Genomic DNA, 13,503 nt, shown 5'->3' on the forward strand with positions numbered 1-13,503 from the left:
CACACACACACACACACACACACACACCAAATATCAAGTTGTTGTCTTCATTTGTTACCTACAAATTAAAAAAACAGCCAGTTTACAAAAAATTCAAAAATCCATTTTAAGTCTTCAATCTTTGAATTTAAAAAAAAAAACACTAGAAATTAGTCTTTAGATATTCACGTGAAGATTACACACACCAATAATCACGTATATCTAAATTTTTTACTGAGGGATTAAAAAAAAATAGTAAATTTAATTGTTACTCATTTTAACCCTTTAAACTCGGAATTTCAAAAATTCTTTCTTATTTTGCACTTACACCGTAAGAAGAACGTGTAAACAAATTTTTCATCAATTTATCTTCAGTAGTTTACCCTAGGCGTTAATTGTGAATCAATCACGATATATTGTTTATATATATATATATATATATATATATATATATATATAGAGAGAGAGAGAGAGAGAGAGAGAGAGAGAGAGCGATGGATCATATTGATTATCTTTGATCAAAAGTAATAAAAAAGTTTATTCTTTCAGAAACATCTTTTAAGAACGGAAGTAAATTATCATTTGTGAAATTTAATTTATTAATCTTACGATAACGTTCCATAAAAAATGTAGTAATTTACATTTAAAAAATAAATATCATATCCTCAGAATTTGCGACCATCAACAAACTGAAATATTTTAATTTTTTAATGAAATTCTCGTTAAAAACAACTGTTCGTAGAGGACCAATGATTTACAGTAGTTCAAAAGTAATTCATTGAATCCTCTATAAATCTATAAAAACATAAACTAAAAAATTAATAGTACACAATGTAGCTTAAGCCTAAATTAATATAAATTCCACTAAAAAAAAAAACTTATTGGATTAAAATATATAATAAAACAATACAATAATCTTACCTTATTAATATAAAAGAAACAAAAATAAGAAAAACTAAAAATAAATTAAATGTCTAATAGTAATAATAAATTAAAAATATGGTAATAAAGTAACATGGCAGTGTTGTAAAACTTTATTAGTAATGTAGTATTGTGATACTGTAGTGCTTTAATGGTGGTGCGTAAAGGGACCGTAACGGTTTTCAATTATATTATTATAAAATAATAATAATTTATAAAAACCACTTACCAACAACTTTTTTTTGTGTCCAAGTACTTTCGGGTACCAAATCCATCTTCAGTAACTCAAAAAAATCTTATATTATTCTTAAAATAAAAAAACTAAAACTCATTCATCGTAAGTCATTATATAAAATGTAAAAATGTACAACAGTGGTCGTCATGTTTTAAAAAATTATGTCGACTTAGCGTTGTAAAAATAAAGTTTCCACAGTTATGGTAAAATTGAAAGCAAACGGCTTGGTCAACCCACTCTATAGTTCAGAACTTGCCTATATAATATCATTGTCAAATCTTGTTTGTTCTATCATTAATTTACTATTATTATCTTGATTAAAATCAAGAATTTTATTGAAATTTTTGATTTTTCAAATAATATACAAGGTATCTTAGAAAAACACCATATATATTTTAATAATAATAAATTAATGAATGAACAAACACAGGATTTGACAATAATATATTGTACAAGCAAGTTCTGAACTATAATTGTAGTGGGTAGACCACACCGTTTCCTTTCAATTTTACCATTACGGTGGAAACTTTTATTGTGGCTGGACGCTAAGTTGACAATTTTTTAAAACATGAGGACCACTGATGTACATTTTTACATTTTACATAACGACTTACGATGAATAAGTTTTAGTTTTTTTTTATTTTAAGAATAATATAAGGTTTTTTTGAGTTCCTGAACATGGATTTGGTATCCTAAAGTACGTGAACACATATAAAAAAAGTTGATGGTAAGTGGTTTTTATAAATTATTATTATTGTATAATCATACCAACGGGTCATGTTTGATAAAATTATTATTATATATTATTGTAGTTTTGCAGTAATTTATTAATGTAGTGATACAGTATTGAAGTACAACGACGGCGAAATATTTTTCGTGTTGTAATTTTATGGTATTTCAGTATAGCAGTCTATAAAATTTAAGTGTTATAATACAAGAAAATTTGTGTATTATTACTCGGTATTGTAATACGAGTATATTAAAGTCGAAATTGTAGTGTTGAAATTTTAGTGTAAAACAATATTTTAATTTAGTAATGTAATACGTTACTGGAGTAATTGTAAATTTAACAATGAAATATAATAATTAAAATTAATAATTTCATTATATAACAGCGGTGTAAAATTATTTTATTGTTAAAGGTACGATCTCAATACAACAATCCCTACCGCTCAAAATTTAACTTCAAGCAATGGTACCGCGCAAAATAATTTATCGTAAAGATAGTTTTACAATGTATTAAATTTTTTTTACATTTTTACATCTGTTTTTATACTTATGAAAATTTTGCCGTTATTGTAGGCAGCATTTTTTCCAGGAAATATAAAAATAATAAAATTTGAAATGAATTCCGAAGTCTTTTTTTTTTTAAGTTAAGTATTCCTTTCAAGTAATATAAACCGCCAAATTAGTGAACAGTTCAGTTCACTATGTAGAGTTCTTATTCAACTGTTTCTTAGTTCGACTCTTAATTAAGGCTTTGTCATTTTTCCATTATTTTATCTTCATCATAGTAGTGGAAAAATTTTATAATTCAGTGTACGTCTGTTGACTGAATACAAAATAATGAAAATAAAATTCCGGGATACTCCATAATAATCAGAATTTGGAAAAAAAACAAATACTAGGCAGTTTGGGTTCTGTCACTTTCTCCCATGTTTTATTATTATAATTATTATTATTACAACCTCAGTTGCATTGGAAGATAGATAAAATTGTAAGTGAAAAAATATACTTATTTTAAAACGTATTGTATCAGTTTGAATCAATAATTATTTACGAATTTCGTTTATCAGTTGATAACAGTTTAATATTTCATCAGTTAAAACTTAATCACCAGTACACCAGTTATATCTTAAGAACTATTTTCACTCCTAGTATACCTATGAACGCTGTAATTCGTTCAATTAGTTCCGTAAAATGGAGAGTGAAAAAAGAAGTAGTTTGTTTTCAGACGCTCGCTATAAATTTTGTTTTTATAAAGCAAGATACAATGAAAGAGAAGCAAACTTAAAATTATCACAGTTCTTATTTCATGTATATGTTTAAACATTAATTGGATAAAAGAAAAAGCGGCAGTAAATAGTTCAATTATCGAAGAAGCATTCAAAGACGTATTAAATCAACAAAACGGTAAACGATTCAATCAGTGAGGAAATCATCAGTCAATGCGAGCGCCAAACCGTCCGAAATTATGATTAATCGATGCACATGATGACCGTCTAAAGGTCGAGTAATAATTTTCTTTACTACATAATATAATTTATAATTTTCTATAATTTTTACAACTTCGAATGATTTTCTTTATTTCAACAATACTGAAATAAAGAAAATTATTTATTGCTAACTTGAGAAATTAAACACTGTCGCTAATTTGAGTGTTCTGAGAAACACTCAAAATATGGCGGTGAATGCCACTACTCCCGAAAAATTGAGATGGTGACAAACACATGGTAGCTAACGAAAACCGAATTGGATTTTCGACAGTAAGCGACCTCGAAAATTAATCTAAAGAAAAAATATTTTTTCACTCATACAAAGTAAAAAATAAGGTATTTTTAATACCTTATGAGACGCTCAAAATGTTTCAAGGTTAACAGATTACGTCTTTGGGATCTTCACTTATTCGCATCCGATTTTGTTTCTACTTCCTATTTACGCTAAATTCACTGCTATATGAAATTCGCTTTATTATGACGTTGCACCGCTCTTTGTTGTTTTATAATGTTGTTTACAGCACACAAGAACTTATGCTTTAATGAAGTGTTAAAAAGAATAGGAAATGAAATTAATGTTAATACGGTACATATAAAAGGTAATACGTTCGTTGAGGAATGAAAAACATGCATAACAAAACCAAAGGAGTAATTTTGGAGACTTAAAAGGATGGGTTACCAGAATAATGATATAGGTAAGTTAAAATTTTTTTAAGTCTGTTTCTTTCTAATTTTAACAGGTGATATAACTTTTAAAAGCAACTGTTCACTGTACTTATATTGAATTTTTGTAATCTAAACGCTTAAAAAATGCAAAACACAAATCCCTACCTAAAGAAAGAAAATAGAATGGAAGTAACACAGCAGAAATGTTTTACAGGACGAACCGACCAGAAATTATGAGATAGTTTGTTAGTAACGTTCCTTATAGGCAAACGAATTCAATCGGTCTACTTTTTTCTATCATTTGGAAAGAAAAGATGGGGCATATAGGTCAATTGCAGAAGGAATTATTTCAGCTTCAAACATTCTAAAAATTCGAAAGCTACGGTATATAAAGACAAAAACATTACCAAAGGTCGTACAATAACAGCGCCGGATTTACCTTGGACGAGGCCCCAAGCAAATCGATATTTTTGTGCCCCCCCCCCCCCCGGAAGTTCCAACTGCCTATTATCCTACAAAATTACATTTGATAAACATATAGGTTATGATAAAAGAAATAATCATCAGACACAACCTGATACATTTTTTAATGAATTTTATTGACCTTAATTTTTCGTTTCAATTTTTAAATAATATGATTTTTAAATAATATGACATACCTTCTATCTTTGACTCAAGCAACGAAACAAGATGTTTCAAGAATCTCTGCCGGTTTAGACAAAGACGAACAAAACGTTTGACCAAGGCGCCATCTTTTTGTTACACATGGAAATGACGCGCGGGAAAAAATGGTTTGCATTACAAACCAATTTTAAAATATACTGTCATTATAATCTATGCTATAAATATAAATGAAGCTTTTACATAATTGAAGATAGCAATTGCAATTATACATAAGTTATAAAAGTAATACATAAAGTATTATAAATATATTCTTTATTTTTTGTTAATTTTATTTTTATTTTTCAAAATTTTTTACTTCGAGGCCCCTGTCAAAGTGAGGCCTCAAGCAGCTGCTTGTTTTGCTTTATGGTAAATCCGTCACTGTACAATAAGTCCTACATTGAAATAATTATAAGAAATGGCAGTACATTTGTTCAAAAAATTCCGATACTTAGCATCTAGTTAAACGAACTTAAGGAAATTGTTAGTATTCGGTCATTTTAGAAATAAAAGAAATCACTCCACAAATATTTATCAAACCTAAGTAGTGATCGTGACGAGCAAAGAGAAAACGAAATCTGTATGGGACGACAGAATTTAAATAAAAACAGTACCAAAACTCGGAATTAATTATTACGAATAAACAGATCGGAAAAGTTTTGAAAATCATCTTAGGAGAAAAATTGGGCTGCACTCTATTAGAGAAAAAACACTTGGATCGCACTTGTTGGAAAACAATAAGTTAAGTTTAAAGGCGAAGGTTAAGTTGTAATATAAATTTAGTTTTAAGAATGATGTAATCTTTTTTAAAGATAAAAACACATTATTACAACAAGCGTGACGTAAATACCTTACCCCAACGTCAGAGCGCATATACTCGATAACAAAAATAAGACAAACAGACCAGGTGCAAGTGCGTACTTCCTCTTATTTGCATTTAGGAACAAATAAGTACGTACAGATAGGAGATATGTATTTATATAAATAGGTCGATACAGAACAAAAGGGTTAATACGAAAATATATTTATATCTGTATAATAAATTGAAATTATAACTCCGATCAAACAATTCAATAATCACTTCTATTAAGAAAGAAAAGCTTTTCTCATTGACACTCTCTCGCTCTTTCATTACTGAATAATTACAACGGCGGTTTTCTCCCACTCTACATAAAACCTACAACATAAACACTACAATAAAATCTACCAGAAAATCTCTCACAATAACGTAAAAAAAATTAACATGTTTAATAATTGTAACTCCGTACACGCTAAAACAATAAATTCTGTTATTTATTACTTCAGGAAATAACTGATCACGTGCATTAAACAATACAATTCTTTTAAGTAATAATCCATTATTAGATTCATAAACTTGTATTATTATTAACGCTGTTTATTATTAAATTATCGCATTTACTGAAACGTTTCTTACAGTACCATACGTTTGTTCCTGTACAGAGACAAAATTTGCAAAAAATAAGCGTCATTAAAACTAAATCATTCACAATTATTCTTCGCAACAGTTTTACTATCACCCGGTAAAAACTCATATCCCAGCATTTCGATGCCGAGAAGCTAAAAAATCTCCAAGCAAATGCACGATTCAACATGAACGATCTCCTTGCACCACGGTACAGTACAACTGCATATCTGGTTTGTGATCAGCATATAATTACTATTTCTTTTTATGTATTTATTTTTTAATACAATTCTGATAAAATATGTTTGAAACAATGAAACAATTTATTCATTTATATCAATTACATCGTTGCTTATATTCCAACTTAGGTCTGACCGAACAATTATATTTCAGTCGAATAATTCTAAATTCCGTACAATACCGCCAACGGTAGGGCTCCCTTTCGGAAGCTTGGGTATATATCAGGTCAGGACAAAAATCAATATTTATTATTAAATAATTGATACAATTCCGAAATTAGCGATTGCAAATGTGCAGCTCCTATCCTAATTCCTAAGTAAAAATCTTATCTCCGATAAAAAGAGAACGGGATGAGCACCCGGTGGTTAAAGGAGGCCTTGAACCGATCTCTCGACGGGTTTATCCGTCTTTTAATGCGATTCCTCTACGATAAATCATTCTTTCGTTACCCATCCCTATTCCTTATCTTTGATCCCTTCTTTTCCAGTTTTGGTTCTGTGGATACACTTATATATAAGGTCCCCTTTGAGCCCACGGTACGAAGACGCGTGTTCTTGACTTGTGGAGCGGCTTAACGGGCCTGTCCGATGGCTGCACAGTTAGATTACGGCTAACTGTGATTATTACTAACTACTTTCTAGTAATAATCGTTTCTAGTTCATTTAGAGTAAATCCGAACCTTCTAATACACAAATATTACTTCGCTTTCGGAATTAAAAGTATACGGGACGACTATGACTTTCGGAACGTTAGTCGTCTTTCTTCACTGATGTATAAATTAACTACACAGTTAGATAAAAAGAATTACAAACTGAATCCCAAGGAACAAAAATATGGTTAACAAACGATAAAAAAGGCATATTTAGTGGCGCCTTCCGTGTTTCAATACGTAATTTACGTTCAGTAAAGTTGTTGTGTAAAATGTTTATAACACATAATGTTAGGCGTTAGTTTACAAATGTATTAAATAATGTATTCCTAACTAATTAAAGGAGATGAGGTATAAGTCGCGTGCACAATCAGGAAGTTAGAACGTTTTTTTTTTTTTAATTACGGAAATTGTCAATGAATACACAATACTACAAAAAGTAGCTTCTCTATCCTTTTTAAACTTTAAACTCTTTTTATATTGCTGTTTGTGAGAGCGATGAAATTGTTTTCAAAAATAATTACAAACATTTTTATTTTTATTGTTTTAAATATTGTATTGTTGTAAATATTCATTATTTATGATTTATTATTAACGATGATATTTATAACTTAATAATGAGCGTTGCATTTCATCGGATTTGGGGATCCATATGCGTCAGGTTTCTATGTTTCTCAAAGGAAAACTAACCGATCTAATTTTACCGTAAAAATTGACTAATACTGTGCTTCTCATGATGATAGTATAACTTTGGATGTTTAACTACGGCAATTGGTTTTCGATGACATCTATCGGTAGAATAAGGACTGTTTTATGTATACTGTTTTGGACCGTAATGCAAAAACTACCGTAAATAATTCTGAGATGAACTTGGTAGATAATAATTACCGGTGTGTAACACTAATATCCGAATTTTTCTGACATGTAATTTACACTTTTAACTAAGAATCACATTCGTCACAATGATTTGTTAATCTGCAAACGGGCGGACGCAAATGAATTTATGTGGACAACTGCAGTGTTGCAATAGAAAGACATGTAGCAAAAATGTTGAACCAAAAAACGGTACGAGAAATGCAGAACTACATTTGACCAGTTATTTTTTGACAGAACTAACAAAGACAACTACTTATTTAAAGAAAATTATTATGACATGAAATTGTTCTATCAACTCGTAATCTTGGTCCTATACAAGTTAGTGCGAGGGCCTAGTTAGTTTAGTATATTTTCTGTTAAGGTTCTTATAACTTTTTCTCAAATTATAAATTATTTTTAACTGAATCAGACGTGTGTTTCTGTATTAATTTAGGTAATTACTCATCATTTTAAGTTCTTAAATTTTATTAGAAAACGTTTTGGATTTAGATGCCGTTTTGGCAAATTAAATATTTTTAATAATGATACGACATTATTTCCCCATTTTTCTAATGTTTATTTCTTTAACATAAAATCGTATTTTACGTAACATTGCTAAAACATAATTTAATGGCAAAACATTCTCAAACACATAATTTCTTGAATTTACATCGCGGCAGAAAAACCAACATAAAATGAATGTTGAAGATAACGTTATACGGCGTAATAAGTACATAAATTAAATGCGTCATTTCAGCCATCAAAATATGTAGCATGTGAACAAACATATAAATATAAACGACCAATAGACAGTGTAATTTATTTGTTTACTAACGGGCAATTAATTTAACAGAAATCAATTAATGAACAAGCCTATTCTAATAAACATTAGACTCTAATAAACTATTAGAGCGAATTTAGATTGGTTTAAAAAAATATTAATGATTCAATGAAACAAAAATTAATGTTACTTCACAAAATTCGTAAATTTTGTTGGTGAAACGTTTTAAGCCAATGCCGCATTTAATTTTAATTTTTTATAAAATAGAATATTATTATTATTATTAAAAATAATCTGTGTAAAGATATGAACAAGGAAAACTGTTAACAAAAAAACAAAAATGTAAGTGAATCAATGAAATAAACTAATAGTAATTTACTAAATAGTAAGATACGTTATGTATGACGTAAAAGTTGCTAATTAATAGTACAACTACAATTCTAGTTCATTTAACGAAGAAGCGTCATTGACAAACAAAATGAGTAGCAAGTAAGCCGTGATATAACGTGTTAAAACGTTCACCTTAACAAACCACACAAACTTAAAACTACATTAAACATATAAAAATGTGAAGCAGTCAGTAACACGAAATATTCTCCTAGTTACGATCCTTTGGTTCTACGATTAATATTCTTGGTAACGTTTCAACCAGTGACCGATGTAAATTTATATTCACTTATTATTTATAAGAAAAAAAATGGTAAATAAATAAATTAAATAAACTTATTAACTTAAAAATTAACTAGTATTTGACTACCCTTCTTCAATAATTCAAGAAAATACTAGCGCATTAAGTTAGTGGTTTTTAATTTTACTAAGCTTAAATTAGTTATATATTATAATAATTGAAGGAATAAAATATGACTATAATTACCATTCTCAAAGTAATAAATATTTCGACAAAGTATAACACAAGAATTTTAATTTTATAAAATAATTAATCACAATATCCGAGGTACACTTAAGCACCACCAAAACAGTAAAATTAACTAAATATCGACTAACACTATAAGTTTAAAACGCATAAATAATCACTATTAAAACATTAAAAAAATACATCCAAACGTAGCACGGACGAAAACTTAATAGAAGTAACTTCACTCCACAAGCAACACACCAATCTCGTTAACTAATACATCAGTCGCAAACAAACGTTACAAACAGCTGAGAGAAATAACACACTGCAGCCAACACAATAAAATAATAATACCCTGGCACGTTTAACTGGGTTCAAGGATAATATTACTATGTACACACGTAATTTTAGACATAGGTTACAGAATCGGCTAACGTAAGAAGCGTTTCATCTATGTAGACTATATGCAAGCATGTACGTATATAACTTTCCGATACGCGTGTTTTCTAAATGATACATTTAAGTATGTCTATAGATTACTGAATACATTTTTTGCGCTATTTTACGCATTTCATATTATAATTTATCATTTGTACCTGTTTGTTAGCGTACAGACGAAGAACGGTTCTCTCAGTTTTAACAAAATTTCCAAGATGAATTCATCGCAATCCTGTTAAAATTATGTCTTTATCATAACTTAAAGTATTATTTACAAGAGGCTCTTCTTCTCTTAACTCAAACGTTTTTAGAAGTATTTCTAATAAGCTAATTAACAAAGTTAACTTTAAAAACAAAAACTATAAGCATTAATAAAATTGAAATTGAACCCACAAATTTGAAAATTTGAAAACTTTTCTGTAGATATGTTTTTTAACCTTGAATAACCGTTTATCATAGCTCTTTGCTTGAATTTGAAAAGTTTATCTTACTAACTAATAATGGAAAAGATTCAATTTTCCATCGTATTAAATTTAACTTTGTCTGCATTATTCTTGAGAACCTCAATTTTTTGAAGAAAACCTGTAAGAAATGTGGTAATTACTCTTAAACAATATTCTGTTTCCGCTGTATTACAGTTTCAATGTTCCATAACTTCATTAACAGCTTTATTTAAATATATATATTTTTTTTTTATACATTTAAGAACATTTTTTAAACTTTAACTTTTTTTAAACTGATGGTCGATTTAATAATTTTCTTTTTTAATTTAGGCTCTCAGTAAAGAAAAATGTTTTCTCTCACCTTAGTGTCCGTTATCTTCTGGTCCGTACATAATTTCAGTTAACCTCGAAAGGGGAAAATCGTTGAGAAGGAAATAGGAAATTCTACTAAAACTACTGAGAGAATACAACCATCTGTCAAGAAACAGTAGTTGATTTATAAGAGCTATAACGAAACAACTGTTCAAATACAATGCCTAGCACTGCATTCTACATTTACCTGAGGCGACTGTACCCTTTACTATCTGAAATGGTTCTCCTCCGTTTTAATGAAAGTGCTTCCCTCCTTCAAAACTTTTTTTATCCGTTTTTTTTTTTTTTTTTTTTTTTTTTTTTTTATTAAACTGATGGATTGTTAAAAAAAGTACAGTTCAGTACAAAAAATAAGTGTTTTATATTTATCGAGAAACGAAATAAACTTTTTTTAAACGGCCGCCGTAGTGAAACTGATCGGATTGTTTTTTAACACTTAACGATAGATAGAATTTTGTCCTTAATTATAATTAAACACTAACTTTTTATACAATTTGTTAACAAAGTTATGGAAGTTGAAATTCATTATCTTCATTGCAAGCGAAAAACAGTTACTATTTATGCGTAATTTACCCTGATTCTTGTAGCCCTGGATTTCTTCAAATAAATTAAAACTCTCAGTAATAAAGGCAGAAAAGAACAAGGTTTAATAGAATACTATAATACTCTATTTCTTCACCTAATTGTTCGTAAGATGTAATTCTTCAAAGACAAGCTATTTCTTTCGTGAGGGAGTGCTATAATATTATTTGTATGTGTAGGATTCGTACTCCTTAATAATATTCCAGTACTTTACTTACGTACCTGCTTGGTGTTCCACCTTCCTTATTATTCCTTTAGAAATCTTGTACCATTTCTCGGGTGGCTCTTTAATTTCTGCAGAAAAATTAATTTTTGTTGTAAGATAATTTTAAACGGGTCAACGCAAAGTTATTATCAGTAGTACTACGCGTTCATGCGGCTAAAAATGTTCCGATCTTCCGAGAAATTGTGGTAGCTGTGAACTTCCACATCCCGGTTTTGTTATGTTACTGCAGTTCCTCCGATGATAGATTGTCCTTTCTCATCATCCACCCCTTTTTAATATCCTTGATATTTATTCACCCTTATTATCCTTTTATTCACCAATTTTTTGTTTTATGAATATAGGTCTAACCTTACGAGGTCTGTGCTGAATCTGCACCCTCGGTGTGACGTGCTGGGGAGCTGCCTGTAAACTCCGACATTTTGTTTTCTATCAGATGACTGCAAAAAAAGTAATGAATAATAGCTAAAGTACCGAATGGATAAAGTTGATAATCCCGCCTAAACAATAAATACAAAATTACTTAATATTTTTATATAGTTATATTTTGGATTACAAGTAATTATTAAATTAATAATGTTTTTTGTATCATTTTTTTTTTATAAATTTCAGCTTTTATAAAATTTTACTCTAGAAGAGAACATTACTTGAAAAGTCTTTGGGAAATACTGATTAACCTTCTAAAAACATGTCTAATCGATAACATTTTCTACACAATAGTCTATTTCCCTATTAACACCTAGGTCGAGCCGAATTCGCCCTAAATTTCTCTGGTTATAAACAGAACGTCACGTGTGAATTATAATTAATAAGACACGTTTCTGTCTTCTGTTAACGTTGAACATTATTATGGCTGCCTCATTTCTATGGCAAATTCATTAAAATTTCATGCAGTTGAGTTTTTCACCATCATTAATATTTTTTATACTATAAAAAATTATTTATTTTCCATCGAACGCGTATATTATTTTTAATTAAGGAATGAATTATTTTCTCCATGAATATTCGTTTTTTTTTAATCCTATAATAATCAGTGTGCATGTTTGTTTTGTGAACGTATTACTATCGAATATAAGGTTTCAAAGTATGACGAATGTCGATTTATGCCTAACTTTCTAACTTGTCTGTTCATCTCACCAAAAGTGGCCGGATAGATTTTAAGAAACACAAACGATGGTTTTATTTTAAGCTATGATAAATGTAAGCTACGTGTTTTATCACGAAGTATTCACACAGAATTAAAGCTTAACAGATTTACTAGAATTGTTTTCAAAAAAATTTTAATTTAACTTGTGGACTACTACCTCCAACCGACAAAACACTTTAGTTTGTTGGTAGGTGTAAACTACACAATAAGGATGAATTTTAAGGGAAACTATTTACGTGATAAGTATTAACCAGAATAATTTTGAAAACGATTTTGACAGGAACTTATTTTGAAATTTCAAACAAAAACGCCACCATTTTCGTGGTCAAACTATTTTTTTTAATTTACAAGCTCAGAATTAGTATTGATTTTAGAGGAAATATTTTTTTTCTTTCAATTAATTCGATCGGTGAATTATAATTTCTTTGGGGGGGTTTATGTGGTCATCGAATTCTTTGGTCATTAGCCCTCGTCACATTCTGCAAAATAGGAATTAAATCACCGCCAGGTTCGTCATACGTAAGGCTGTAAAGGGCCTTGCATTTTATTTAAAAACAAAAATAACAGTACACAAAACATTTAAACATTCATGTAATTTTACACTAATAATACTTACAGAGTGTAAAGGGGCCTGTTACTTAAAAAAAAGAACACATTAAAAATAAAAATCTAATATCTTAACAATACCAACATGATTAAATAACATCCATGTTCGTAGAAAAAGCTACTTCATAAAGAGAATCCTTCAGCAACAACTTATTCTGACTTATAGAGTCCGCTGGCGTGTAAATAAGCAACTATCTTTTCTTCTTTA

The 13,503-nt window shown here is 29.1% G+C and overlaps 1 protein-coding gene across 4 annotated transcripts in view; it reads right to left on the reverse strand.

Moving 5' to 3' along the window:
* Positions 1 to 9,771, reverse strand: part of LOC142319607 (uncharacterized) — a 219,435-nt gene extending 209,664 nt beyond the window's left edge. For all 4 annotated transcript variants that reach the window (XR_012755217.1, XM_075357081.1, XM_075357082.1 and 1 more), the window contains exon 1: positions 9,503 to 9,771. The gene's annotated coding sequence lies outside the window, so the exon portion shown is untranslated. The remainder of the gene's footprint in view (positions 1 to 9,502) is intronic.
* Positions 9,772 to 13,503: the final 3,732 nt, after the last annotated feature.

This window comes from Lycorma delicatula, chromosome 2 (assembly GCF_047948215.1).
Source record: "Lycorma delicatula isolate Av1 chromosome 2, ASM4794821v1, whole genome shotgun sequence".
NCBI lineage: Eukaryota > Metazoa > Arthropoda > Insecta > Hemiptera > Fulgoridae > Lycorma > Lycorma delicatula.